The sequence below is a fragment of the Echinops telfairi genome, unplaced genomic scaffold (assembly GCF_000313985.2).
Source record: "Echinops telfairi isolate 266 unplaced genomic scaffold, ASM31398v2 ScPeMD7_7427;HRSCAF=8465, whole genome shotgun sequence".
NCBI lineage: Eukaryota > Metazoa > Chordata > Mammalia > Afrosoricida > Tenrecidae > Echinops > Echinops telfairi.
The window spans coordinates 1,100,076-1,127,175 of NW_022111327.1; the positions used below are offsets into that span (position 1 = coordinate 1,100,076).

Sequence of the window (27,100 nt, forward strand, 5' to 3'; positions counted from 1 at the left end):
TCTTTTGGTAGCTGAGCACCATCAGCTTTCCTCACCACACCTGCTTGTGCACCCATTGCCTTCAGTGACTTCAGGTGTTATATCTTTTGGTAACCAAGCATCATCCGCTTTCTTCACCACATTTTCTTGTGCACCCATTGTCTTCAGCGATAATGTCAGGTAGGTGAGCATCTCAGACTGCCTAATTGTTAGAACAAAGTGTTCTTGTGTTGGGGGAGTACTTGTGTAGGGGCCCACTGTACATCTGTTTTCTTAATACTCGACCTATAAATATATGTACATTGATCTATTACCCCCTCATCATATATAAATATATTTACATCTTTATATGCCTGTATTTACATCTCTATGAGTACCCTTTGCCTCCTAGTTCTTTCCTCTGTTTCTTTGTACTTATTTTCCTTTGATTTTCCCTGGTTCCGTTGCTATCGGAGTAAAGAGGGAACTTCATTGACTTCACCACCTTGCTCTGCCTCCCTTCCCACTCTTTCACTTTAGTGGAGAATATTTCCATTTCACAGTTTCACAGGTTTCCACCTTACAAAGGGCTTTGGCTTTTGTAGATGTTACTGTATATATGTGACATTTTATTTTTAGAAGTCTACTGTATGAATTTATCTCTGTCTTAAAGTATAAATAGAAAGCAACTTAGCACCTCACCGTAGAGTAGAGTAGCACATGAAAAGACAATGGTATATAATCATGATGTGAACAGAAATAATAGCCTCAAATGTTGCAGGTAAATAGGACCACAATCAAATGAAGGAAAAAAATAAAGTTGTGAGTCTCAAATCATAGTCTGGAGATTGTTAGAGATTCAGAAAGAGGTGAATGGCAGTAATAACAACGATTGGTTGCTGTGTTTGTGGTTGTTTGCGGCAAATGACTGAAGGGGTAATGAATTATTTAAGGTGACCCTTCAAAGTCTTTAACTCTCATCAAACAACCTTTCCCTGCATGGGTGTGGTAAGAAGGTGGGGCAAGATACTGGTAGGATTCACCTGTGAGTAATGGTGAACAAGAATCTCTGGAATGCCATCCTGCTGTATATGAGCCCTCTGAAAAGCAGGAGGAGGGATCTTATTACCAGGAAGAGCTAGGAGGGGAATTTTATCCTCTGGACCTGAAATCTCAGCTCAGTAAGCCTCCTTTATCAAGAAGACAGCTGTCACATCAGAGGAGCAGCCTAAGAACCAGGAGCCAGAGCATAGAACAGAATGATGCACTTCCCAACCCACAGATCAAGGTAAAATGAGTGCTTTGGGGCAGGATGCTGGCTTGTAGTATGTGGTGCCTCAGGGCACTCTTAATCCCAGGGAACTGGGTTTGCTGACCAATGGAGCTTGAGCTGAATGCTCAAATTTACAGTGTAGGCTTACAGACAGATGAGTGGTATGCCTCTTTAGGCCTTTATTAGCGGCTTTGACAGAACTTTGTAGCATGTCCTGAAAAAACAACTCAGCCCTGAGCATTTTTCACTGGCATTACACCTCGTTAATAAACTCTTTAATCATGAATTTTGCATATTAGAAACCAGGGAAGTAAAATAAAGACCATTAATTAAGACAACTCAGTGAGTCTCTGAAAGAGTCAGTGGTTAGAGGCCTATCTTTCTCGTAACAACTGGAGAGAGCAAAAAGGAATCATTTCCATGAAGTGGCAAACGTTTGACAATTCTCTGTCCAAACTCTAGAACATACAGACTCGGTGAGGTGTGTGAGGTGATGTTCACTAAAAGAGGAGAGCATATCTATATTGACAAAGATGAAAACATTATAAATTTGGCAACAGTTCCACATTAGTTGTTTTTCTTTTAACTTTTTTCCCAACATCTGAGTTGTGAGTTGAATTATGTTGTTTTTCACACTTTTCCTTAATAGAAATGATGATGTCAATTTTTTGTGGAAATGCATTTCTCTGCCTACTGATATCAGGGCAGGCTTTTAGTCTCCCAGCCATTTTCTCTCTAGTGACATTAGAAAATGAACTTTCAATGCTTTCTACCTTGTATCGTGGGGGTGGAGGATGTAGACAAAAACTCTTTTAAGATATCTTGATTTTGTCCTATTTAGAAGTAGTGTCAGTTTCATACACTCTTTAGACTATTTGTCTTTGGGTAGGACTGAGGAAGAAAAGAGAGAAAGCATTTCAAAAGATAGTTTTTATTCTTCCTGTTTGTTCTTAGAAGGAAATATCAAACTCCTCATTCAAAATGAGTATATCCTTTCAAATGTGATTTTATTTGAAAGACTATTGAAAAATATATTTTTTCATTTTTAGAAAAATGAGTTGTAGTTGATAATATTTTGTTTGGCCTTTATTTTGCTCAGCTGCTGTACTTATTTTTTGCCTTCAAGCAGTAAACTACCAAACTTTATCTTTCACTTCAGCATTTTTTGGGCCTGTCCCTAAGTGGCAAGCTAAACTTAAAAGCCTATGGGATTAATACTGAAAATTGTTTCTTTTTTTGTTGGTGTTTTTTTTTTTCTCAGTGTTATTGCACAATACCTTTCTTTTCTTCTTTCTCTGTATAGGGACCGTGAACTTGATTCAATTTATATTAACATTAAAAAGCCACCTTGATCAAAATATAAAAGTGATGAGATTATGCTACTTCAAAAGAAAATAGTAAAACAAATTTAGAGAAAGGAGTTCATAAGCTATTTACAAGGCAAAATCATTCATGAATGGTTGTCAAGTGCTTCTTATAGAAAGCTAATGGTGCCTGGCTATCAAAAGATAGAGTGCCTGGAGTCTTAAAGGCTTGAAGATAAACAAGCGGTAACCTAGCTCAGAAGTAACAAAGCCCACATGGAAGAACCACACCAGCCTGTGTTATCATGAGGTGTCAATGGGATCAGGTATCAAGCATCTAAGACCCAGAATGAAATCATACCCAAGGTGAATTGGGGGCGCGGGGCATGGAGTGGAGACCCAATGCCCATCTGTAGACAATTGGACATCCCCTCACACAGGAGTCACAGGGAAGAGATGAGCCAGTCAGGGTGAAACACACAACTTTCCTCTAGCTCTTTGGTGCTTCCTCCCCCCGCCCTCACTATCATGACCTCAATTCTCCCTTACAGCTCAGATTAGACCAGAACATGCACACTGCTACAGGTAAGAGCCCACAACACTGGGAATCCAGGATAGATAAACCCCTCAGGGCCAACAAGGAGAGTAGAGATACCAGGGGGATTAGGGGAGGGTGGATGGAGAAAGGGGAAACTGATCACAGCAATCAACCTAGAACCCCTCCCAGGGCAACAAATAATGAAAAAGTGGGTGAGTGGTGCTGGAGGATGATGTAAGATATGGAAAAAAAATCTATAACTTTATCAAGAGTTTGTGAGGGAGGGTGGGAGGGGCGAAGGAGGGGGAAGAAATGGGGAGCTGATTTCAGGGGCTCAAGTGGGAAGAGAATGCTTTGAAAAGGATGATGGTAAAAAATAAATAAAATGATGATGACAGCATATGTGCAAATGTGTTTGACACACTGGAGGAATGTATGGATCATGATAAAAGATGTAAGAGCCCCCAATAAGTGTTTTAAAATAAGAAAAAAGAAAGGAATCTATGAACAGTCACAGCATTCTTTTGGCAAAGGGTATTTTATAAAAAGCAAAGAACGTTGTTTAAATAAGAGCTATTTCTGAAGTCAAGGTGGGCATAAGAACTAAGACAACTATTTGGTGTGGGGAGACACATTAATGAGGCTTTCAGTTATGATGGAGCAGCATTAGGATGAGGAGAATGGTTGAGGACAAACAGGAGATAAATTGCACTTCTTAGTAAGGGAACAGTATTTAACATTTCCAGCAAGCATCCAGAGGACAATGGTAGGCAACTAGGAATCAGTAGGAAAGAGTTGATGGGAGAATGAGCACCAGAATCATGGCCACTGACCATTCATGGCATGCAACCGTCTCTGCAAAAACCTGCCCCGTACCCACTCAGTCAAACTTTCAGTCAGTATTTATTGCATGCAATAGCATTATACTAGTAGTACCTTGAGGAGTCATGCAGAGTGCACTGTATCCGTACCTGGCGTGAGTAGTTGTAGTGAGAGAGCAGTTGCCAGTAGTAATGATATCATGATAGCTAAAGCGAATGAACAATTAAGCTGGAAGCAAGAATTCAAAATCACAGTAAATAGCAGCAACCAAGAAATACAAGAAAATACTGGACATTTTATAAGACTATAGACTTGAGTTATGTCTTTCCTTCTGAAGTCATTTTGGGGGGGGTTCTTACATCTCTTGTAACATTCCATACATCAATTGTATCAAGCATATCTGTACATATGTTGCCCTCATCATTTTCTAAACATTTACTTTCTATTTGAGCCCTTGGTATCAGCTCTTCTTTTTTCTCTCCCTCCAGACCCCTCCCACCCTTGTGGCCCCTTGAAAAATGATAATTCATTATTGTTTTCATATCTTACACCAACCACTGTCTCCCTTCACCCATGTTTCTGAGACTTGAGTTCTATTCTTTAGATATTAAGTGAGCGTGGGAGCCCAAAAGGTTGGAAAAGTTAGAAAACTGAGACTTTAATTTGATATATGTGAGGGGTTACATACATTGAAAATACACCATGTGAAATGGTAGATTTATGAGCACTTGTTTATTATGAGTTTACATATTTTTCGTTCTTGTACCTGGTCAATGTTTACATTGTCTTTAAAGAAAGCTCTTACATATCTTATTTTCTCAGAGCTGCTGTAACAAAATACCACAAAGTGGGTAACTTCCAAAATATATAAATTAGGCAGCACTGCAGAGGCCAGACAATCCTGCTTTGAGAACGTTCTCCATGCCCCGCGGTCCACAGGCATCCAGGAAGCGCCCTCCCCACAGCCAAGATGCCCCATAGGAAGGTCAGCTCCGAGAAGGGGCGGTGAAGAAGGAGCCCCATAGGAGAGCTGCGAGACTGTCAGTGAAGCCTGCACCTGCAAAAGAGGCTAAGCCCAAAAAGGCAATAGGAAAGGATAAATCTTCAGACAAAAAAGTGAAAGCAAATGAGGAAAGGGGAGCAAAGGGAAAGCAGGCTGAAGTAAGTAACCCAAAAACTAAAAACGATTTACCTGCTGAAAATAGAGAAATGAAAAAGGAGGAGAGCCCAGCCTCTGTTGAAGCAGGAGAAAAAGAGGCCAAGTCTGATTCATGTCTATCTGCCATGTTTTATCAGAGGGTCCCATTATCTCCCTTCTTGTACAATACAGAGGACTATTTTTTTAATTAAATAATCACTTTATTAGGGGCTCATACAACTCATCACAATCCGTACATACGTCGTTTGTGTCCAGCACATTAGTACAGATGTTGACTTCATCATTCTCACAACACCCGCCTTCCACCTGAGGCCCTGGTGTCAGCGCCCCCTTTTTCCTCGTCCTTCCCTGCTCCCCCCTCCTCCTGAATCCTTGATAATTTATAAATTATTATTACTTTATCATCCCTTACCCCATCCAACGTCTCCCTCACCCACTTCTCCGCTGTCCGTCCCCCAGGGAGGAGGCCATATGCAGACCTTGTCCTCTGTTCCCCCTTTCTCCCTCTCCTTCCCTCCACCCTCCCGCCATCACCACTCTCCCCACTGGTCCTGGGGGTTCATCTGTCCTGGGTTCACTGTATTTCCAGTTCCTATCTGTGCCAGTGCACATCCTCCGGTCCAGCCGGATATGTTTTTATCAACTGTTTTGTAAATTCAAATTTTAAAAATTGTTATTAATTGGGAGTAAATACATATATCATAATTCCATAGTTCAATCATGTCAAGAAGAATTGTACAATTGCTATGACGGTCAGTTTCAAAATATTCTTTTTTGTTTTGAACTCTGTTAGTAGCTCTAAAAACATTTCTAAGAAGTTGGAAATCCCACTTTCTTTTTAGTGTAAATGCTTTTTCTTTAAGATGTGAAATCATTTCGTAGTTGTTTATTTGTTGGTACAGCTAGAAAACAGTGGGATGTTGCCTTGTGGGTAGATTTGCCTATCTTGAGTGTAAACATAGCCTTCCATGGGGATGGGGTGGATTATTTTGTATCCCTAATACAACATATACTTAATGGCAATTTGGAGTCATGCTCATACATTTGCATGAGGTGAACATTTAATATTTTGTTTCCATGTTGTTTATAATGGAACTGTGTCTGAAAAACCAATCTGTCATCATGGCTTTCTTGTCAGAACTACGTGCGTTCTGTTCCACCTTTGATGGTGGTAGTCAGTTTTCCTAATAACTTAGTTGTGTGCTGTGAAGGGCTGAACATTTTAATGTGCAGTGTGCATGGCATTAAATTTTGAATTAGTGAGAATTAAGATGTTGCAGCTTACCACTAATTGAGGATAATGCTACTTGATAAGCTCTTTAAAAAAATTGCCTCTGAATTTCAAGCTGGGAAGTCATTGGAATTTAGAATCTACTTGCCATTTTAGGATTGGGTTACATGCATTAAGTACGTGCATTAAGAATTGTGTACAGATTGTTCATAATGTCTCTCTTCTGATCTCAAAACAACCAATAAAGTGTCGGTTACCAAAACATATGCATGTATATATAAATTAACTGTTTCCCATTTCTGCTGGCTTGAAACTCAAATCTGAAGGTTCTGAAAGAAGAACTGCTCCATGCATCTCTTCTAGCTTCTAGTGAAGGCTAAAATTCTTGGTATTCCTTTGATACTATAGGTGTCTGTCCTGTGTTTATGTGTCTCCTCTTTGACAAGGTATCGTACAGAGAGGACAAGGAGCTACTTTCCTCCAGTACAACCCCTTTAACCCAACTGACACCATCATCAAAGAAGACTCCGAGTTTCCCCAGTAAGGTGTAGTGTCAATTACAGGCAATAAGACTTCAGTATGTCTTTTGGGTGGGAATGGATCTTTGTGGATCTTATTTTTTGTGGATCTTCTTTGATCCACAACAATCTGTTTACAGTACTTTTTCATTTTGCTTTGGTGGTTCAGGTTATAGTTTAGATTTCATTAAGTTTACTTATCATTCATTGTATTTGCTCAAGCTCCAGGCATATTTTAATTGTCTTCTAGTAGTTACATTTTCAAATGAATAATTATAAAACAACCACAAATTTATATAAAGTACCCTGTTAAAAATTGTTTCTCAGTGGTGTGACCATTTCCAAAAAAACCCTAAAATTATACAACCATTTGAACCAACAATGCTGCTCCTAAGTTTATACCCAGAAGACTTGAAACACAAATTCAGACCTATAATTGTAGACCAGGGTTCGTCACAGCACCAGTCACAATATTGAAAGGGTAGGAACAACCTAATTTCCCATCAACTGATGAATGGGTAAACAAAATGTGGTTCATATATACAATGAGATGCTACTCTGCCAAAACGAGAAAAGAAATTTTCAAATGGTTGGAATTTGAAAACATTATGCTGAGGGAAATAAGTCAATTACAAAAAGATAAATATAGTATGACCTTACACTAAAAGGCAAGAGTAGACAAATATAGAGGGAAGTTAATTCACTTACCAGGGTCTTGGTTAGTAGCCCTGGTGCTGTATAGGTTACCTGTTGGGCTCCAATCTGTATGGTCAGCAGTTCAAAACCACCAGCAGCTAAATGAGAGGAAGACTGGATTGTATCCTCCCATAAACAGTCACAGTCTCAGAAACTCACAGTGGGGTGGCTATGAGTCAGCATTGACCTTAAGGCAATGAGTTTGGTTCTTGCTTATGGTTCTCTCTAGGTTGGTTCTTGCTTATGGTGTATTGAGTTTCAGATTATGGTGATGAAAAAAATGCATTGATTAAACCTAGGGATGCCCAGCTGATTAGTATAACTACTATTAATAAATGGTACATTGCAAAATGTTAAATAAGCCAAAGTTGTGTAACAGACAAAAGGTTTGTAACAACAACAGCAAAATATTATCTACTAAATAAAGATGCTTATGTATAGTCAAATACCTCAATGGTTCTGTGGCTTTGAGATTTATGGTCATGGCTCCTGGGATAACCCACTACATTTGTCTGCTACAGGTAGTCCCTGACTTACTATGTATTAGAGTTACAGTGAACTGTTTTGCTGCTGTTGTTCTGTTTTTTAACTACATCTTATTGTTAGGAATATATACTACTTACAATGTTGCAGCACAAAATTTGCCGATTTTTTATTCTCAGTTTATTCCCAAAGGTTAAAAGATCAGATTAATAAAAATAGCAATAAAAAAGCAGTGATGATGAAAAAGTATTTTAATTATGCCTGAACGGATTCATGAGAAATTGTCCAAACGAAGCCCTGTGGTAAGTTTGGGACAACTTTTATTGTGCTCGGTGCTTTTGCTCTTCTAAATTCAGCGCATAGTACCTGCAGTCCTCAGAGCCTTCGGAAGGCCATCCAAGGTGTGTCGATGTTACTCATTGTGCCCATGAGCAACTGCCTCCTTTGTCATGACATCTGGATAACTAGGGTCATCCACTGCCACTATAACTACTGAATAGTTTGATGAAAAATGAACCCTGATCAAAAGCGGAGCAATGCAGAACTGAAAGGCTTTTACGGATTCTGGTATTTCTGGACCCATTGAGGCTAGACAAGTCCCTGAAACTATTGCCTTAAGATCATCTCTGAGTCTGAAACTTGAAACCAAAAATAGAGCTTTAGGTCCCAAAACAAAACAATAATTCAGTTTAACTACAAAGAGTGTCTGTCTTTTTTGAAAATCATTTTATTAGGGGCTCATACAACTCTTATTACAATCCATACATACATCAATTGTGTAAAGCACATTTGTACATTCATTTCCCTCATCATTCTCAAAACATTTGCTCTCCACTTAAGCCCCTGGCATCAGGTCCTCATTTTTCCCCTCCCTCCCCGCTCTCCTCTCCCTCATGAGCCCTTGATAATTTGTAAATTATTATTTTGTCATATCTTGCCCTGTCCAACGTCTCCCTTCACCCACTTTTCTGTTGTCCATCCCCCAGGAAGGAGGTTATATATATATCCTTGTAATCGGTTCCCTCTTTCCACCCCACTCTCCCTTCACCCTACGGGTATCACCACTCTCACCACTGATCCTGAAGGGGTCATCCACCCTGGATTCCCTTTGTTTCCAGTTCCTATCTGTACCAGTGTAAAGAATGTCTGTCTTGAGCAGTATTCTCTTTTGAGATCTATCTATAGGACTTCAAATGGACAGCAGCAACTCAAACGATTAGATAGGAAACATAGGGGGCAATGAATTTATGTTAATAAGGGAGGAAGAACTCAGAAAAGAGGGTTGAAATGGTAGCACAATTCAAAAATGTAATACATGTAACTAAATTTTACATCTAGAATCTGTTGAATCGGTGTATTGTCTGAGCAGCAACAACAAAATGAATGATAAAAAACCGCATTCACTAGAATGTTCTTCGTGGCACATCTAATCATCTAGGGCAGGGATCATAGGCGAACTTCAGCTTGAGAGCCATGTCGTTTGAAGTAACCTTGAAAAATTCTGCAGGATATTATTCAGATAATGGTGATTGTATGTATTTGTAAAATACATTTACAGCTCTCAAATTGCTTTTTAAATTGTTGTGAGGTACAGGATTGACTCTTCCAAAGTTTGCTGATCCCTGCTCTAAAGCATAAGTTCCCACATTTATTTATCCTACTTCCCTCTTTTCAGTAACAAGCAAACAAACTCAGCAGCGCCCTGGCAATTAAAAGCTTCTGGAGGAGTCCACAATCTAGGATAAAGTGTAGATATTTGCTTTTGAAACCATGCTCCCGACCCTTGAATCATTCCAGCACCCTCAACACCCCCGCCCTACGGCGTGGTATTGACCAGTCAGGGAAACATTGCTCTAGAAAGGAAATCATGTTCAAAAATTTCTGGAAAACACTATAAACCAGAAGCCACCTCCAGCTGATTGGAAGATTCTCAATTCAAATTCATAAAGAAATACCTCTGAGAGGAACCATAGTAATATATCTGAGAGGAACCAAAAAGAAAAAAAACTTACGTAGTTTAACTCAGCCCCATTTGGACATTGAACTCATTTTTCCTTTACCTAATATCTAATTGTATCATGGAATTAATGTTCATTAAAATAAAAGATTCTAAAGTATTATCTCATTTATTCTTAGAAATATAAAAAAAGTTTGCTTTTCAAAGGGAGAGAAAAAAGCATATATAACTCCAATCATTTATATTTAATATATCTTTGTATATAAAGAGATTATAATAAAAATGTGTGCTTTTTATTCCGTGAGAAAATTAAATTCAATCAAATTTCTTCCATCATTTCTTCTGTTTATGTTTACTGAGCATTTCATTCTTTCTTTATTCTTTTCAACCCAATGTTATGTATCTGCTATGTTCCACTAAACAAATTATGAGACATTGCTATGATACTTTATTGAATATGTCTATTATTGCTCTTTCATGTAGTCTATACCCTCAAACAAAAGCAATGTAGCTGACCAAAATCTATGACAAAGCCACTTTGCCTGAACTGGTTAGTTGTCTCTCTTCACTTCTGACTCATGGGGACCTCACAGATGCATAGTGGAACGGCTCCATGGGGTTTCTAAAGCTGTGCCATTTGGGGATTAGATGATCAGTCCTGTCATCGGAGGAACCTCTGGATAGGTTTGAACTGTCAAGCACTTAGCTGGCAGTAAAGTCCTTCATTTCGGGGTCACCCTAGGACTCCATCTACCCATTGCCATGGAGTTGATTCTGACTTATAGAGAACCCCTATTTAGGGCTTCCAAGGATGTCAATCCTTACAGGAGAAGAAAGCATCATTTTTCTCCTATGGTGGGGCTGGTGAGTAGTCTAATACTCACTTGCAGTGAGTAGTCTAATACTTCCTGGACAGTGACACCAAGGCTCCATATACAACATAGAAAAGTAGATATTAATTCATTTTACAAAACACAAGTTGTGTCAATACTCCACATATTAAGGATTCCTGAAATCTCATTAATGTGATGAATTATCCTGCTTTTTGACATGATTTAGATGCTGGCTTAATACTTATTCGCAAAAATTAGCCATGACTGTGTTCTTTGAACCACAGCTGCTGAGCATAGTACAATGTAAAGGGAGGAGAACCAAGGCCTGTGGGTGTCTGGAAGGAGCCCTGGTGGGTTCAGCTGCTAACTGAAAAGTTTGTGGTTTGAACCACACGTCCCTCCAATGGGGGGAGATAATGTAGTTTGCTTCCAGAATGATCTACCACCTCAGAAACTCTATGGAGCACTTCTCTGTCCTATGGGGTCTCCATGGGTTGGAACCAACTTGAATCTTTTCGTTTTGGAGGCTTGGGGTTTGGGTTTTGTTGTTGTTGTTGTTATGGATGTTTATATTATGAATTATTTTACTCAGAATTATTAAATGATATATTTACCATACAAATCTGCCAAATATAATAAAGAAATTAACCTTAACTCAGAAACTAACTTTGCATATGTTTCCAGGGAACATAAAAATTTAGAAAATTTAGTCATTGCTTTTGGATAATAACATGCACAGCTTTGCTGCTAGAGATTAAGGGGCGTCACAAAGTTCGTGGGAAAGTTCTATTATCTCTCATTTGAAACTCCCTTGTATTATTTGAGAATCTCCTAGAAGAAAAAGGAGTAGGTAAATTAGCAGGAAGAATAGGGTGTGCAAAAAGTGGAATATAAGTTGTAAAGGTTGAGTGGGAACTTTGCGGGATGATGTTCATTACCTGAATGTCAACGTTGAACATCGAGGTTGAGTAAAAAAAGAGCGGGAGGGTAAAAAGAGAGTGAGAGAGAAACAAAGGGGCAGATGGTACTGTTACTTGCGAGGGATACAGAGAAATTGAGGAAGGAGTATTGTCATAGTGATTTGTGGGGGGGTGTACTGAGTAAAGTACTGGGGGATGCCAAGGGGGAAATGAATCTGAGTCGAGTGGAGGATGCTTGTCAGCAACTAGAGAAAGGAATGGCTGGACAGCGGTAGGGCAGCCAAACTGGGGAATGCGGATTGAATGCAATACAGGGTGAGATCCAAGATGAACATGGGCAGAGGAAGCCAGGTTCATTCTCCACCTTCTATGTACCAGCCAGTGTGCCAAGAGCTTCACGTTTATTATCTCACTAAGGGCTATGTAATTATCGAATCCAAATCTAGGCTCTGCTTTCTCTCCTGGATCCCATCTCAAATTCTTTCCTAGTATTGAAACATTCCCCATAAATTAGGTTCATTCAAATGTGCTTCAGTAAACAAGCAAACAAAAGTCCTTGGCCTTCACTTCCTCTTGGTTACTATCCTGCTTCTTCAGTCAACTATTCTTCCCAAGCCACACTACATCTGTAATGGGTTCGATAAGTCACATGGTACTCATAGGCAACACTCGCGAAGGGCCTTACTAAGGGAGTTAACAGGTTACCCAAACTCAGGATCATCAAACAAGAAGGATATAGTCGTTGGTCCACAGCATCACACCTCCTCAACCAGCAACCAAATCTTTCTCTGGTCCTCAGATTCTCAGTCATGTGGTCTCTTGGCCTCTGCCTTCCTGTCACTGCCTTCGTGTCACTGTCCTGTAGTCTCAGCACTACTCCTTTCACTCTGCCCCGTAGTCTCCGTGCCACAGTCTCTGATGCCACTTCAGACAGAGATCTGGAATTTGCTCTTGGATGGTCCTAGACGATCTCTCTCAGCAACTTCTTCAAAGATGGTTCTTTCTGATAGCCAGAGGCGCGGTAACGAAAACTGACCACATGCCCTGTTTGCATAGATCCATACAATCTTCTGGTGGGAGTTACAGACGCAGAGGTCGAAGGGCCACATTAAGAAGTTTCGCTTCACTGCATGTTGACGTGATGGCTATTCAACGTGGTGAAAAGATACCCCAACACTGAAAGCATGACGATGAGGCAGACACAGCAATACAATCTTTTCCTCGTTTTAAATGTACTTGATTCCCACCAACCAATTGCCTAGAACCTGCTCTGTAGTATAATTTTGCTTCTGCCCATTTGAATCCACTGAAACCCCTCTAATTAAAATCACCATGTTCCAGAATAGAAAGGGGGGTTACTATCCTCCCTTTCACCCAGATTACTACCTATCAACCCTCTAGTCTATTGTTTCATCGTCCTTCCTTGGCCCTCCCACCCTTGCACCCTTGGTAACCACCGAAGTCTATTCCCTTTGCTCTGAAAGCCTTGACTTGGCCTTTTTTCTTTATAATAGTGACATAATACAAGATTGGTCCTATGGTGATTAACTGATTTCACTCAGTATAATGTCCAGCCCTATCCATGCTATGAGGTGCTTTGTGCTGTCATTTTTTGTTGTTGCAATATATAGTGTGTATGTACCAAAGTTGCTCTATCCATCTTCTACTAATGGCCTTATATCTTCCTACTATTGTGAACAATGCTTTGATGAACATGGGTGTCTATATTTTTGCTCGTGCTATGGCTCTTACTTCTTTAGGGTACATACCCACCAAGAGACAGAAGGACGGGTATTATGGCAGGTTCCCGGGAGCATTGATAAGTCCTTCAAACTGATGCATACAAAATTGATTATCTGAAATGTAAACTCTCACAAAATTTACAATTTTAAAATTATTTTTAAATGCACAGAGGATCTGATCTTGAGTGGTTCATATAGATTTCATATCCATGTGGAATTCAGGACCAAACTGTCACTCACATGAGTATATGCTTGGTTCTTTTAAACTAAAAAACCTTTTTTATGAAAATCCAAGTGTAACTGTTCTGACCACATCTTACTCAACATTTCATAGCATCTGACCCTATTAATCATGTTTTCTTGAAACATTTCTCCTTGATTGCTTTACATTATGCTCTCCTACTTTTCCTCCTCATTTACTGTCCATCATTCTCATTCTCCTTTACTTGTTCTTCGTCTACTTGACGTTTACATCTTGAACTATGGGTACAGGCGCAGAGGAAGTGTCTCATTATACCACGATGGGGCAGACTACAATGACTAGCAAACTCTTGATAGTTACATAGTGAGTAAATGGATCTCCAGTGCTCTATCCCCAGATGCTGAAGGATCGATTCCCTTTTTTTTTGTCCCATTTCCTTCTCTCTGAATTCTGTGGTCCTGCAGTATTATTCCATTGGAAAGATATCATTCTCCATTCACTTTTTACTTAAACAAAGTGGCAGATTAGAGGGAGCAGAAATATCATATAAGGTAGGATAAAGGTCTATGAGTTATGGTGTAATATCAAGAAAAAGTAGCATATTTCAATAGTATAAAGAAATGGGCTTTCTCTTATTTAAGGGTTGAAAGGGTATAATCTATAAATAGTAAAGCAACAAAATACATATAACTGGGAGATTTAGGGATCTGCAAATATCTTCAACTAAGTAAAATATTTATTTAGCTCAGTAAATAAGAATTTAATTTAAAATAAGTAAATAAGCAAAAGAAAATATTTATTTAGCTCAGTACAGAGACAAGGGTCTGTAACTAAAAATAATGAGTTCAAACTAAAAGCAACCAGCGAAGGAAGGTACAATACAAATAATAAAATAAAACAGATTGACTAAGCTATGATGTAATCTTTAAAGAGAGTCTTTTCTGAGAAGAAGAAACCTACTTAGTGAAGTGAGAAAAAAAACTATTAGACAAGATCAGTAACATCCTCAACTTCAATTCTCTACAGCAACAAAGTATATTAGTTTTCTGTCTTGCAACAATTTCTATGCCTTCCAAAAGATCTATTAATAGAATCTGGGCCAATTTATGCCTGGTAAACACATCCTGGTCTTTATTTTTTTCAACTGTGGTAAATGCATAGGTAAGAAAATATTTTTCATGCCCATGATCTTCACTTGTATAATTCAGTGACATTAATTTTGCTTATCATGTTATTCAACCATGATGAATAAAATTAATTCTATGTTCCTAACCTTTCCCAAAGGTTCCATTACCCATAACAGAAGTTCCCTAAGGATTATGGTCTATTAAAGATAAAGGATCTGTACAGATGGGAATTGGAAATGCAGGGAATCTAGGACAGATGAACCCCTCAGGACCAGGGGTGACAGTGGTGATACCAGGAGGGAAGGGGGGTGTAGAAAGGGGGAATTGATCACAGGAAGCTACATATAACCTCCTCTCTGGGAGACGGGCAGCAGAGGGGTGGGTGAAGGGAGACGCCGGGCAGTGTAATATAAGATACAATAATAATTTATAAATTATCAAGGGTACATGGGGGAGAGGGGAGGAGGAAGGGAGGGGGAGGGGGGAAAAAGGAAAATGAGCTGATTCCGGGAACCCAAGAGGAAAGCGAATTTTGGGAATAATGAGGGTAACAAATGTATAGATGTGCTTTACACAATTGATCTATGTATTGTGATGAATTGTATGAGCCCCAATAAATTGATTAAAAAAAAGATAAAGGATCCCAACATTTTTTCACATTGGAACCCATCTACAAACGCTACACACTGGATAACAGAGGAAACTAGCCAAGGGCTTGGGCTACTTCAGGCCCAGCTAGATCACACCATGGACTGGTAAGATCAGTATCAAGACTTCTCAGTAGAATCCATACTTGGCAAACCAGTGTTCTTACACCCAATGACCAGGAAGTTTTAGGTGTGGAAGGCAGGGAGTCTACAGCTCCCAATATCTTATCCCTTTTTCCATTCCTCCCCTTTGGAGAAGCTTTCATATGGCTACACTCTGAGACTACCCCCTTTTCCTTCTCTTATCCCCTTCTGTTTTCATTGATTGTTTTGAGATAATGGTCCAAATGGTTTCTCCCAAGATCCTTACAATGTGAAAACAGAGCCATATGCAAAATATCCTCGGGCATTTGGCTAGTTTTCTCTTTGACGTCTGTGTTTACCACTATTTTGTGCTAGTTTGAATGGAAGGGAAGCAGCTGCCGCGAACTTCATAAATGTCCCAATAGGAGTTTGTTTGGTCTATATTTAGGTTATGTTTTTCATCTTGAAAATAGCTGCAGTAGCAAATAGATATATTCTCCACAAAGTTGTCAAACCTAAAAATTATAACAATAAAACTAAGATTCGGGATTTTAAGGTTGACTTCTATGGGGACCAACGATAGTATTTTAATTACATATTCTTAAACATACTTGGAGCTGAGTAGTATTTAAATATTTCCCAAACAAGTCACTCTTTCAGCAATAAGCCAACTGTAATGCACAGGCAACTAAATGTACTAAATCTTGTACTCAAAACACTCAACAGAAAGCTCTAAACACTTATTCAAATGTCAAAACACTTGAGAAGACAAACGTTTCTATACGAGAGAGAAAGTAGGGAATTGTGGAAAGAGAGAAGGACCAAGAATTGAGTTCTCTCATCGCAGTTCTGTCATTTGCAAACTGTGAACCGAGGACTCCTGGATTCTCCCTCCCATGTCTTAAGAGCCTCCCGTTTTAAAATTAAGGATATTAGATTTGGTGAATTGATCGCAAACCGTTAATCTCCCATCACTCTTCAACCCCACTACAATGACAGTGGATGAATGACAATTGTGTAAGACCCAAAGAAGGTAATTGTATAGGAGATAACAAAAGACAGGGGATATAGCATGCTAACATTAAGAAGCTGGAAAACAGATGGACAACCTTCTCATTGATTCTGCTGACCCTGGACAATGGAAATCTAAGCTTGAGTAGGAGAAGGAAAAGGAGGCTTGGCAATTTTGAACTCCTGACCTTGTAGTTAGCAGTCCAACTTATAACTCACTACACCTGGGATCCTCAGAAAGTTCCAAGAATTATAAATATCAAGTACATCTTAAGAAAGGCTGAGACTGAAAAGAAGAGGTCAGATTAAAGTACGGAGTTGGATGTTCCCCCACCATGTGATCCCTTACCCTCCACCCCCTATAAACTGTTTCTTCCACTCTTATTCTAGTTTACTCTTTGGAGAGGTTTAATCTCTCAGGCTCTGGGCTAAAGTACACTGGTCCTAGATGATCACAGAGGCTCCCAACGGGCAAATGGGGAATAAGAGAAAGTACATATTGAACAGTGAACATCCCAGTCCACTTTCCATACACAGCTCCCTGAAACAGGCACGCAGGCTTCTCCCCAGTTAGAAGTTGGAGTGGGAATAAAGAGATCTCTAAGAGGGACATGTCCAAGTTCAAAATGAGGCTGATTACACAATGGTAGCTTTTCATGTGTATTCAGAGGTAGTTCTCAATTCTGCAGAGAATCTGGGGATGAATTAGTTACTGGTACTTAGGAAACTAAGCAAATGGGGGGGGGGAGGAATCAATTAATGAGCTCCAGAGGGAGGAGGGAAAGCACACAAGAAAGGAAATGCGATCATAATAAACTGGGTAGCTCAGCTATAAATAATGCATAGTTATAAGAATATAAACACGGAACTGATATAACTAAATATAGTGGATGTGTGTGTGTGGGGCATCTAGGAAAACGGAATTATCATCATTTCATAGAAAGACAGCAGAGTCTGCCGAACCCAATCCAATCCACTGCTGTTGTGTTTGTTTTCACTCATCGTGACTTGGTAGGCTACCGGAGATCTACTCCAAAAGGTTTCCCAGGCTCTAATCTTTACAGAGGGAACCTTAGGCAGTGAGTTAAGTCAAAGGTCGCCAGTTGGACCACACCAGCCATTCTGTGAGATAAAGATGAGACATGGGAGAAAGAGTTGGAGTCTGTTTCCTTAAAAACTGAGTCTTGTCCAGTAGGGTCTCTAGGAGTTGATATTGGCCTGACTGCAGTGGATTCAGTTCGTTTGTTAAAAATCTTTTCAGAAGAAGACTACCACATCTTCTCACAAAGAATGCTTGGGGGGTTAGAGCCGTCCGTCTTTCAGTAGCAGGCACACACCTAACACCTCAACCCAGGGCTGAGTTTTTCCTAAAGTGTGAAAAACAAGTATACAAACCACAACAACAAACACCATGTCAGTATAAATGTATATTTTAGACAAATTGGGTGGGTGGGTGGTGTCTTGCATAGTTCAATTTGTTTGCAGGCTTGACTCATCATCAAAAGGTTGGAGATTACAGTATATTCTCAAAGGCACCGCAGAAGAAACACATGACATCCTATTTCTGCAAAACCACCCAGTGAAAACTCAACAGAGCCCAGTTCTGCTCTGGCAAACCTATGATAGCCATGTATAGGAGTCAACTCCGCAGAAACCATGTTTGTTTTTCAACATGTGCTTGCTAAGTGTAGAAGTCGACTGGTTAGTGATGGTATTTACTTTTCCTCCAAGAGGTTCATACCCAAAAAACCCAGGTTAGGTGTCAGTATCTATGGGGGGTTAGGAATCAGCAATTAAAAAGAATGTAGCAAGGGATTACTGTTCTCAATATTAAGTCTAATACAACTACTGGACCGTTTAAAAGCATGTACACCTATCATTTCGATTAAAACATTGATTTCCAAAAGTGCAAAGTTCAATTTATAGCCTTTGGTCTTTTCCAATTTGATATATTTTAAACAGTTGTATTGGCACTTCATAATTTGTGATTTTGATGATGATGAGAAACATGAATAGTTCCCAGAGTTTGAGCCTCACGTTCCTTTATTAAATCAGGTACTATGTAGGAAGAGGGCATCATGAGTCTTCCAGGCTTTCACAATATATGAAGTGCTCAAGATACTTGCTGTACTCTTTTAGCGCGGTGAAAAGAAATCCCACAAAAGGGGGCTCTAGGGAACAGGAGCGTATGTTCTCACAGTGTAGGAAGCTGACAGTCTGAAGAGAGGACAGGGACTCTAGGGAAAGGCTTTCTCTCTGTGCTGGGGGAAAGGTCCTGTGTCATGGCAACTTCTATTCACAGGTTCTTTGACCGTAGGTATGTGGCACCGATCTTTCCCAGTTTGCTCTGCCTTCTCTGTGTCTAATCTATTCTTTGTATATCTCAAAGGTATTCGGTTGAAGACACGTCCAAAACTGTTAGTCCTCATTAGCCTAAGAAAAATGGGAGTACGCCCACAGACAGAAGGGTAAAGGGTTTACCACACATTTTTGTCACAGTTTTGTCACAAGTGACAACACAAGTCGGTCCATAACACTGCTCGTGTGGGTAGTTTATCCCGTGGTTAAAACTGGGTTTGGTGGGGGATGTACTGGTTGCAGAGAAGTGGCAGTTTTTACTTTGGGCACCACTGTACGTCACCTTCATGTACTCAGATCTGGGAATTTTGAAAGATAGATCGAGAACACATGATGTAAGGGAGAACTGAAAGCCACCTGACCAAGGAGAAAATTAGCAATGTCTCCTTGCTGAACTGATTCCATCTTAGCACTAACCCTGCTTCCTAATCTTCCCTTCTCCCTGAATTGCAGATTTTATGTCCTTCTCTTTTCTTGGAGCTGTGGTGGTGTAATGGGATCTGCACTGGGCTGCTAGGCAGAAGAACAATATTTTGACCCCAATAGCCACGGTACAGGAGAGAGATGAGGTTATCTAATCCTGTAGAGATTTAACCTGGCAAATCAAATGTGCAGTTCTACCTTATCCTATAGGGTCGCCATGAATCAGAATTGCCTCAATAATAGTGAATTGGGTTGTCAGTTCTCCTGGCTTGGTTCTCAGTGTTGACTGATAACCATCAGTTATTAGATCCTACAGGCATCACTAGTAGTCACCCTCAAATGTCAAACTGAATCTGTCTTGGAGTGTTGATTCTCCTTGGTCTCTCTTTCTTGTCTTTGTTCAATCTTTCCATTGTATTCAGCACAATGCACTAATGCCAAGAAATACATTATACTGGACTTACTAAGAACATAAGTTGTCATTTTAAATACAAGAGGTGGATGACCATCATAATGATGGGGAAAGTCTTGCTTAGTGATAGATGTGAGCCCTTTGTTAATTACTGTATTCTATTCTTACTAATTAGCACTCTGCTGGACACTGTCTGTCTTCCATTCCCCTTGCAACATATTGAGCCCTCTACCATCATAAACATCATGAGGTTTGGGTTTTATCTTTTTTGTTGTTTCCTTTTGCTTTTGGTGTCAGGCTGAGTAAAAGGGCCAACACAGTTTGTCTGGGATATAGAATCCTCTCCCAGCCTCTGATCCCTTTCTCCCATGGGACAAAATGAACCATTTCACATGATCTTTACCCTTCATCCCTGAATATCTAGAGAGCTCTGGTATAGCTTCATATTCAGACCTGTCTCACTCTCCTATACTTAACAAAACTTAGCCGTCTAGATTCCCATCCTGTTTGGACCATGTCCTCTGTTAGGGAATTGGAACTGAAAACCTAATTCAAATGGTAAGGGGTGAGATGCATTTAATGCAATTCCCCTCAGAGATAATAGCTGTACCTTAACAGGCTCCTTCACTCTGCGTTATCCAAAAAAGGCAGAGGTGTGTTTGTGGAGAAGGCAATGTAGTGAGTATAATAAATGGCAGGAGAGAGACTGGGTTGAGGGTGGGGATTTAGGATGCCATTCACTTCTGACCACCTTCAGGGAGTTACATATTTCCTTCACATAAGACATGACTTTGAAGTAGTAAACTAAGTACAAATATCCAATTTTCATTTAGACGATGACTACTCCAAAAAGGTGCATGTATAACAGCATTGGTAATTTGTATGTCCTGCAGACTTCACTTTTCTTCCACACCAGTAGTATTCTTGAGTCCTCCGTGCATACCAGTAACACATCCTGCTTGACACAGTGTTGAACCACTCAGCTGCAGTTAACTGAAAAGTTGGCTGTTCAAATCCAACAGCCACTTGACGGGAGAGAGATGTGGCAGTCCATTTGCATAAAGATTCAGTCTTAGAAATATAAGAGTTAACGCCTTGAAAGCAGAAGCTCTTACCATTACTGTGGGGTGAGTCACATTGACTTGAGGGCAACACGTTTGTTTGTTGTTTGTAATGTTAAGTAAGTAAGGTCAAGACCTAAAGGAAAATGGGTAGTGCTTTGGTTTAGGAGGTTTGCAGCTAACCGTCATGTCAATGGCTCAAACCCACCGACTGCTCCTCAAGGGACAGATGTGGTTGTCCACTTCCGTAAAGATGCACGGTCTTGGAAAGCTTATGAAGGGCCACTAAGAATCAGAATCGACTTAAAGGAAGTGGGTTTGTAAGGTCCCTGGGTGGCTCCAGTGCTTATTAATTGGCTACTAAAGGTTAGTAGTTTGAATAAACCCAGTGTTGCCTCATAAGAAAGGCCAAACAATTCACTTCCTACAAGGCTCTAGCCAAGGATGAAACCCAGGGGCAGTTGTACTCCATTGACACTTGAAGTCTCTATGAGTCAGAATAGAGTCTATGGCAATATTGGTTTTTTTCTGTTTTTATATTCTTATAACAGCCAAAGCAATCCTATGGAGCTCAGTTTTACTCTGCAACACATGCTTCACCATGAATCAGAATGGACTGTGAATCACTGTATCTGTTTTGTTTTATGTAAATTTATGAGCATTTTCACACTATGTAAGATTGGCATACTAAAAAAATCGATGCTATTTTAGCCAATAAAACCTTTTTATTATCATTAATTGATATTACAGTTATAATTATTTAATCTATCTGGCCATCTTAATTTGCGCAAGAAAGGAAATTCACTGCCCTAGTATTTCCTTCTGGCTGATAATGCTTTAAGTTAGCTTGAGTTTATGGTTTTCAGTCCAGCTAATGATACAGCATTCCATGCTCTAGAGAGAAGATTTTAGAAGTAATTAAGTGTGAATGGCTCATCAGCAGCTTGTCTTCGGTTCTAACAAGTGCTTTTGCTTATTGAAAAGTGCCAGTTTTAGCCCAATTCTTCCCAGAGTGAGCGCTTTAGAATTATGAAAGCAAACCAGGTAGTCTCCTCTGATTTAATATTTGTCTTTAGAGAGAGAGGCAATATGATGGAAAATGAGGGTGCTAACTGAAAAACCAAACCGAACGAAACAAACACTCATGACAACAACTATTAACACCATGACAGATTAGTTGGCATCATCGGTCATCTGTGGTGTTCAACCATGCTGACCATCAGGCCTAAGGAGCTCTCTTTCTGGGGTTCAATAGTTTAAGGGAAAAGAGTTGAGCTAGAAAGAATTCAGGTATTCACCAATCATGATTTGAGAATGGTGACCCAGCTGCCTGAAGGATCTGTTTTGGAAACACTGCACAAACCACCACAGAGCCCCATGCTAGTGAATAAATAAGGAGGTAGGGAAACAGGATGGCAGAAGAATGAATGAAGATGGCACGCTAGGAAAAACATCCTGGAAAACCACATTAAAACAACACCACGAAAGCCTCACTGTTATCCAAAAGATAGTAGTGGAGTTTTTATGACATGTATAATGAAATGCATGTGGCAAGGAAAGCGTGTTTACCGATGGAGTAATAAAAGAACTGCACATTTTCACAGCATTTGTTCAATGCCTTTTCACTGATTTGATATCGTTTCATGCTCACTGAACTGAATCATTGGCCTGATTTGTTTAGGGTAGTGCTGTCCAATAAAAATGTGATATGAGTTACATGTGTTATTTTAAAATCTCAGGTAGCTGATTAAAACATGTAAAATGAAATAGGTGCAATTGATTTTCATAATGCATTTTATTTAACCCCTAGTAGCATAAACATCATTGCAACAAGTAATCAGTATATAGAATTATAACTTAGATATAACTCATTTTTTTAATACTAATATTTCAAAACTCAGTTTCCATTTCACATTCACAGCATATTTCAGTTTGAACGAGCCATATTTCACCAGTTTAATAGCCACATTAGGCCAATTGCTGGCATATCGGACAGCACAGGTTTAGGGGAACTTTCTTCACATTGCCACCTGCGAAGCAGTCTTGAAAACAAAAACAAAATTGAGTCTGATCAAGTCTCTAGATTATCACCATCTGATACAGTAGTCATTAGACACATGTGATGATTTAAATTTTGAGTCATTGAAATGAAATAAAACTAAACATTTGGATCCTCAGTCATCCTAAAGGGGATAAGCAAGCATTATGCCGCTAATTCTAACCCACTAGTCACTCCTCAGGGGAAAGATGAGGCTGTCTGTTCTCCTAAACATATACTGTGTGGAAAACCCTGTATAGAGTCACTATGAGTTGGAATCTACTTGATGGCAGTCAGTGTTTTTTGTCAGTTACCCTCATTCCATTTCAAGTTCTCAATAACTATCCATAACTAGTAGATAACCAATTAGACACGGCAAGTCTAATAACTTAATGTTCTATCTAAATTGAAAACTAAAGGAGAGAACTATGCCTACATCACAAAACAAAAGTTCTAGTGCCCAGGATAAATGCAACCATTTCTCCTTTTTAATTTCATTCCCAAGTCCTCTTCTGCCATGTGAACCTGTTCTTCAACTCCCTCCCAAAACAAGCAAACAAAAACTTACCATGTATTTCCTATAGGACACAAAATTGTTTGAAAGGATTTCGGAAAAGCCAGTTAGGTGGGGACCCTTCCCACTCAATCAATGCACCTTTTCAAGTTTCATAGTGGCATTTGGCATCGTATGCTTTGACTATATGCCCCACCCAGAAAAGAGTGCCCTGACAATGCTGACATACCTTCCAAAACATTATCATCTATAACATGTGCTGTAACAATTGTAGAATGTGCAGTTTGGAGATTTTTTTTAAAGAAAAGAAAAACGCAAATATATAGCAATCTTCTCTTGGCTCCTTCTACATTTCAGGCTTTTTTTTTTTTTTTTAACTGTTTTGGTTGTATTTTCTTGTTGGTGCTCTGGGCAGTGTTCTAACTTGGTATTTGCAAGTCAATGGCAAGGCCTGCTCAGCGCTGAGGGAATTACATAGTCACAGACAATTAGTCTTTTAAAAGGTCTGCTGCTTGGAAATTTGCCACTAATCTCAGTATAGCCTCAGCACATAATGTAAATTTTTCATGATTATAACTTTTCCAAATCCAGCCTTTAACAAATCTTATGGTAGTGTTTTGAAACTTTTAAATCTAACATAACCCAATTAGGCTGGTATTTGATTAAACTGAACTGCCACTTTACAGAAGTGTTGAAATAAATCAACATTAATATGCTTTTACTACAGTAAATAAAGTTATGTCTACATAGTTCAAATGTCAGTGCTCACAAAAGCTCTTGAAAATTGACTACTCCCAGGACTCTCCACCATGTCTCTGTCAGCTTGTCCTTCTGTGGTGGCTTGTGTGTTGCTTTGATATTGGAAGTAATATCGTTGATATTTCAAATGCCACCAGGATCACTCAACATGAACCGGTTTCAGCAGAGCTTTCAGACTAAAACTAGTTGGCATTCCACCACTTCAAACGGCAACATACGAATAAGAACCAGTGGTGCTGAAGGAAGAAATCCAAGCTGCATTGAAAGCATTAGCCAAAAACAAGCCTCCAAGATTTGATGGAATTCTAATTGAGATGTTTCAACAAGCTGATGAAACCCTGAAAGCACTCACTTGCTTATGCCAGGCAATTGGAAGACAGCTACTTGGCCAACTGACTGGAAGAGAGCCATATTTTTACCCATTCCAAAGAAAGATGAGCCAACAGAATGATCAAATTACGGAACAATATTATTTATATCACATGCAAGTAAAATTTTGGGGAAATCATCCAACAAATGTGACAGCAGTATATTGAAAGGGAGCTGCCAGAGGTTCAGGTTCAAAAGAGAACGTGGAACAAGGGAAATCTTTGCTGATGTCAGATGGATCTTTGCTGAAAGCAGAGAATATCAGAAAGTTGTTCAGTTGTGTTTTATTCACTATGCCAAGGCATTCGACTGTGTGGATCATAACAAATTATTGATAAACTTGAGAATGGAATTTCAGAATATCTAATTGTGTTCATGGGGAACCTGTACATGGATAAAAAGGCATTTGTGTGAATACAAGGGAATACTGCATGGTATGAAATCAAGAAAGGTGTGCATAAAGTTTGTATCCCTCAAAATTCTTTTTTTTAAAGTTATTTTATTGGAGGCTGTGTTAGACAGGGTTCTCTAGAGAGATAAAACCAGATTGCTGATAATTTTATATATTTATTTATAAAGATAGATATATGACACAAGAAATGAGCTGTTAAACGATATACAGATAGATAGATATATAATACAAGAAATGAGCAGTTAAATTATAAAGCAGTACAAATGGCTCAGTGCAACTCACTCCTGTGAGAGAGTTGTAAGACACTAGCAGTCCTTCAAGTCTTGAGGGCCGCCAGATCTCCTTCTGTAGAGAGAGCTAGGCTATATAAGCACAGCAACAAATAGCAAGGCAGGTCACCAACTTCAGCCAGGTCCCCAACTGTCAGTCCCCAGCTCCAGAGATGTAAATTTCATTCGTGTGGTCTTAAAGGGACCTCACCTTCCAGCGACACAGTCCACAGGCTAGGCGTCCCACAGGTAGTGTAGCCTCTAAATTGAGGCACAGAACAAGCAAGGCAGCCACACACTGGTCCGATGATCAAAGAGAAAGAGACAAGAAAGTCAAGGCTCACTGAGCCATTTATCTCTCTGCCCTTCCATTAATCCCACTTGTGTTTGTCGGCCAGGCTGGCACAATAAACTAACTATCTCAGAGGCTCTGAAAGCTCTTATCACAATCCATCCATACAGATATCCATTGTGTCAAGCACATCTATTGTCATCATCTTTTTCAAAACATTTTCCTTCTACTTGAGCCCCTGGCCTCAGCTCCTCATTGTACCCACTCCCTTCTCCACCCTCCCTCCCCCGTGTCCCATTGATAATTTATAAATTATTATTTTTATTCCATGTATTACCTTAACCACTGTCTCATTTCACCCACGTTTCTGCTGTCTGTCCCCCTGGGAGGAGGGGCCATACATCAATTATTGTGATTGTTTCCCCCCCCCCTTTACCCTCCTAGTATCACTGCTCCCCTTATTGGTCCTGAGAGGGTTATCTGCTCTGGATAGCCTGTGTTGGCAGCTCTTATCTGTACCAGTACACATGTTCTGGTCTAGCCAAATTTGTAGGATACAATTGGTGTCATGGTAGTGGGGGTATGGGGTAGGAGGAAGCATTAAAGAACCAGAGGAAGGTTGTGTGTTTCATCGGTGCTCTACTGCACTGACGGGCTCTTTTCTTCCTTGTGGTCCTTTTGACAGCGGTGTCCAAGTGACTACTGATGGGCTCTGGGTCTCCACTCTGCTCTTCTTATGCACCCATTTTGTCTTCAGCAACCATGTAGGGAAGATGAGCATCACAGAGTGCTGTGTTGGTAGAACAAATTGTTCTTGCATCAAGGGAGTACTTGAGTGGAGGCCCAATGTCCATCTGCTACTGTAATAATTTATAAATAAATATATGCCTCACAATTCTTATTCCATCTTCCCCCACCTTCTTACCAGACTCCCAAAGGAAAAGTTCATTGGTGGGAGCCAGGGAATTTGGCTGAAAGGACCACATCCCATAATTCACTGTCCCTGCAATAGTGTATCCTCACTTTAAGAAATTTAAAGTAAATCTGGCTTAGACCTCTTGCTCACTAGAAAGGGATTGGTGCATAGTCCCAGTTAGAAAACCTACCATTAATTAGAGCTTGTTTTGTCTTCAAGTGACAGAAAACCTTGATTAAAAGCAGCCTAAATAAAGTACATTATTTTGCCCAGGCAGTCAAGTTGAGAGGCTCAAAGCAAGCACGGCCCTTTGATCATGCAGCAATTCCATGCCTGGCCTCCATTCTGAACAAATCCTTGTGGTCAAAGATGACTTCCTCATGCATCAAGCTCGTGCTCTACCCAGGAAGAAGAAGGAAAGGGAAGAGGAGGGAACATCTCCATCCTTTAAAAATAGTTTCTAGAATGCATACCCTATTTACTTCTATCCCATTTACTGAGACTTCATTTCAGGATCACAACTAGCTGCAAGGAAGGCTGGACAATTGTCTTTATCCTGGGGGACCATGATCTCCACTAAACGTTGGGAATTCTGTTTTTCTAGAAATAACCAAAACAAACGGACTGCCATCGAGTCAATTCCAACTCATGACAAATATAAAATCCAGGTAGAACTGCCCCTGTGGTTTTCCAACAGTGCAACTCTTCATAGGAGTCAACAGCTTCATCTTTCTCCTGTGTAGCGGATGGTGGTTTCAAACTACTGACCCTG

General features: G+C 39.8%; 1 protein-coding gene and 1 pseudogene across 1 annotated transcript in view; both read left to right on the top strand.

The window, feature by feature from the left end:
• Positions 1 to 27,100, top strand: part of IL1RAPL2 (interleukin 1 receptor accessory protein like 2) — a 1,497,587-nt gene that overhangs the window by 540,867 nt on the left and 929,620 nt on the right. The window lies entirely within an intron of this gene.
• On the top strand, positions 4,866 to 5,245 carry LOC105979296 (annotated as a pseudogene).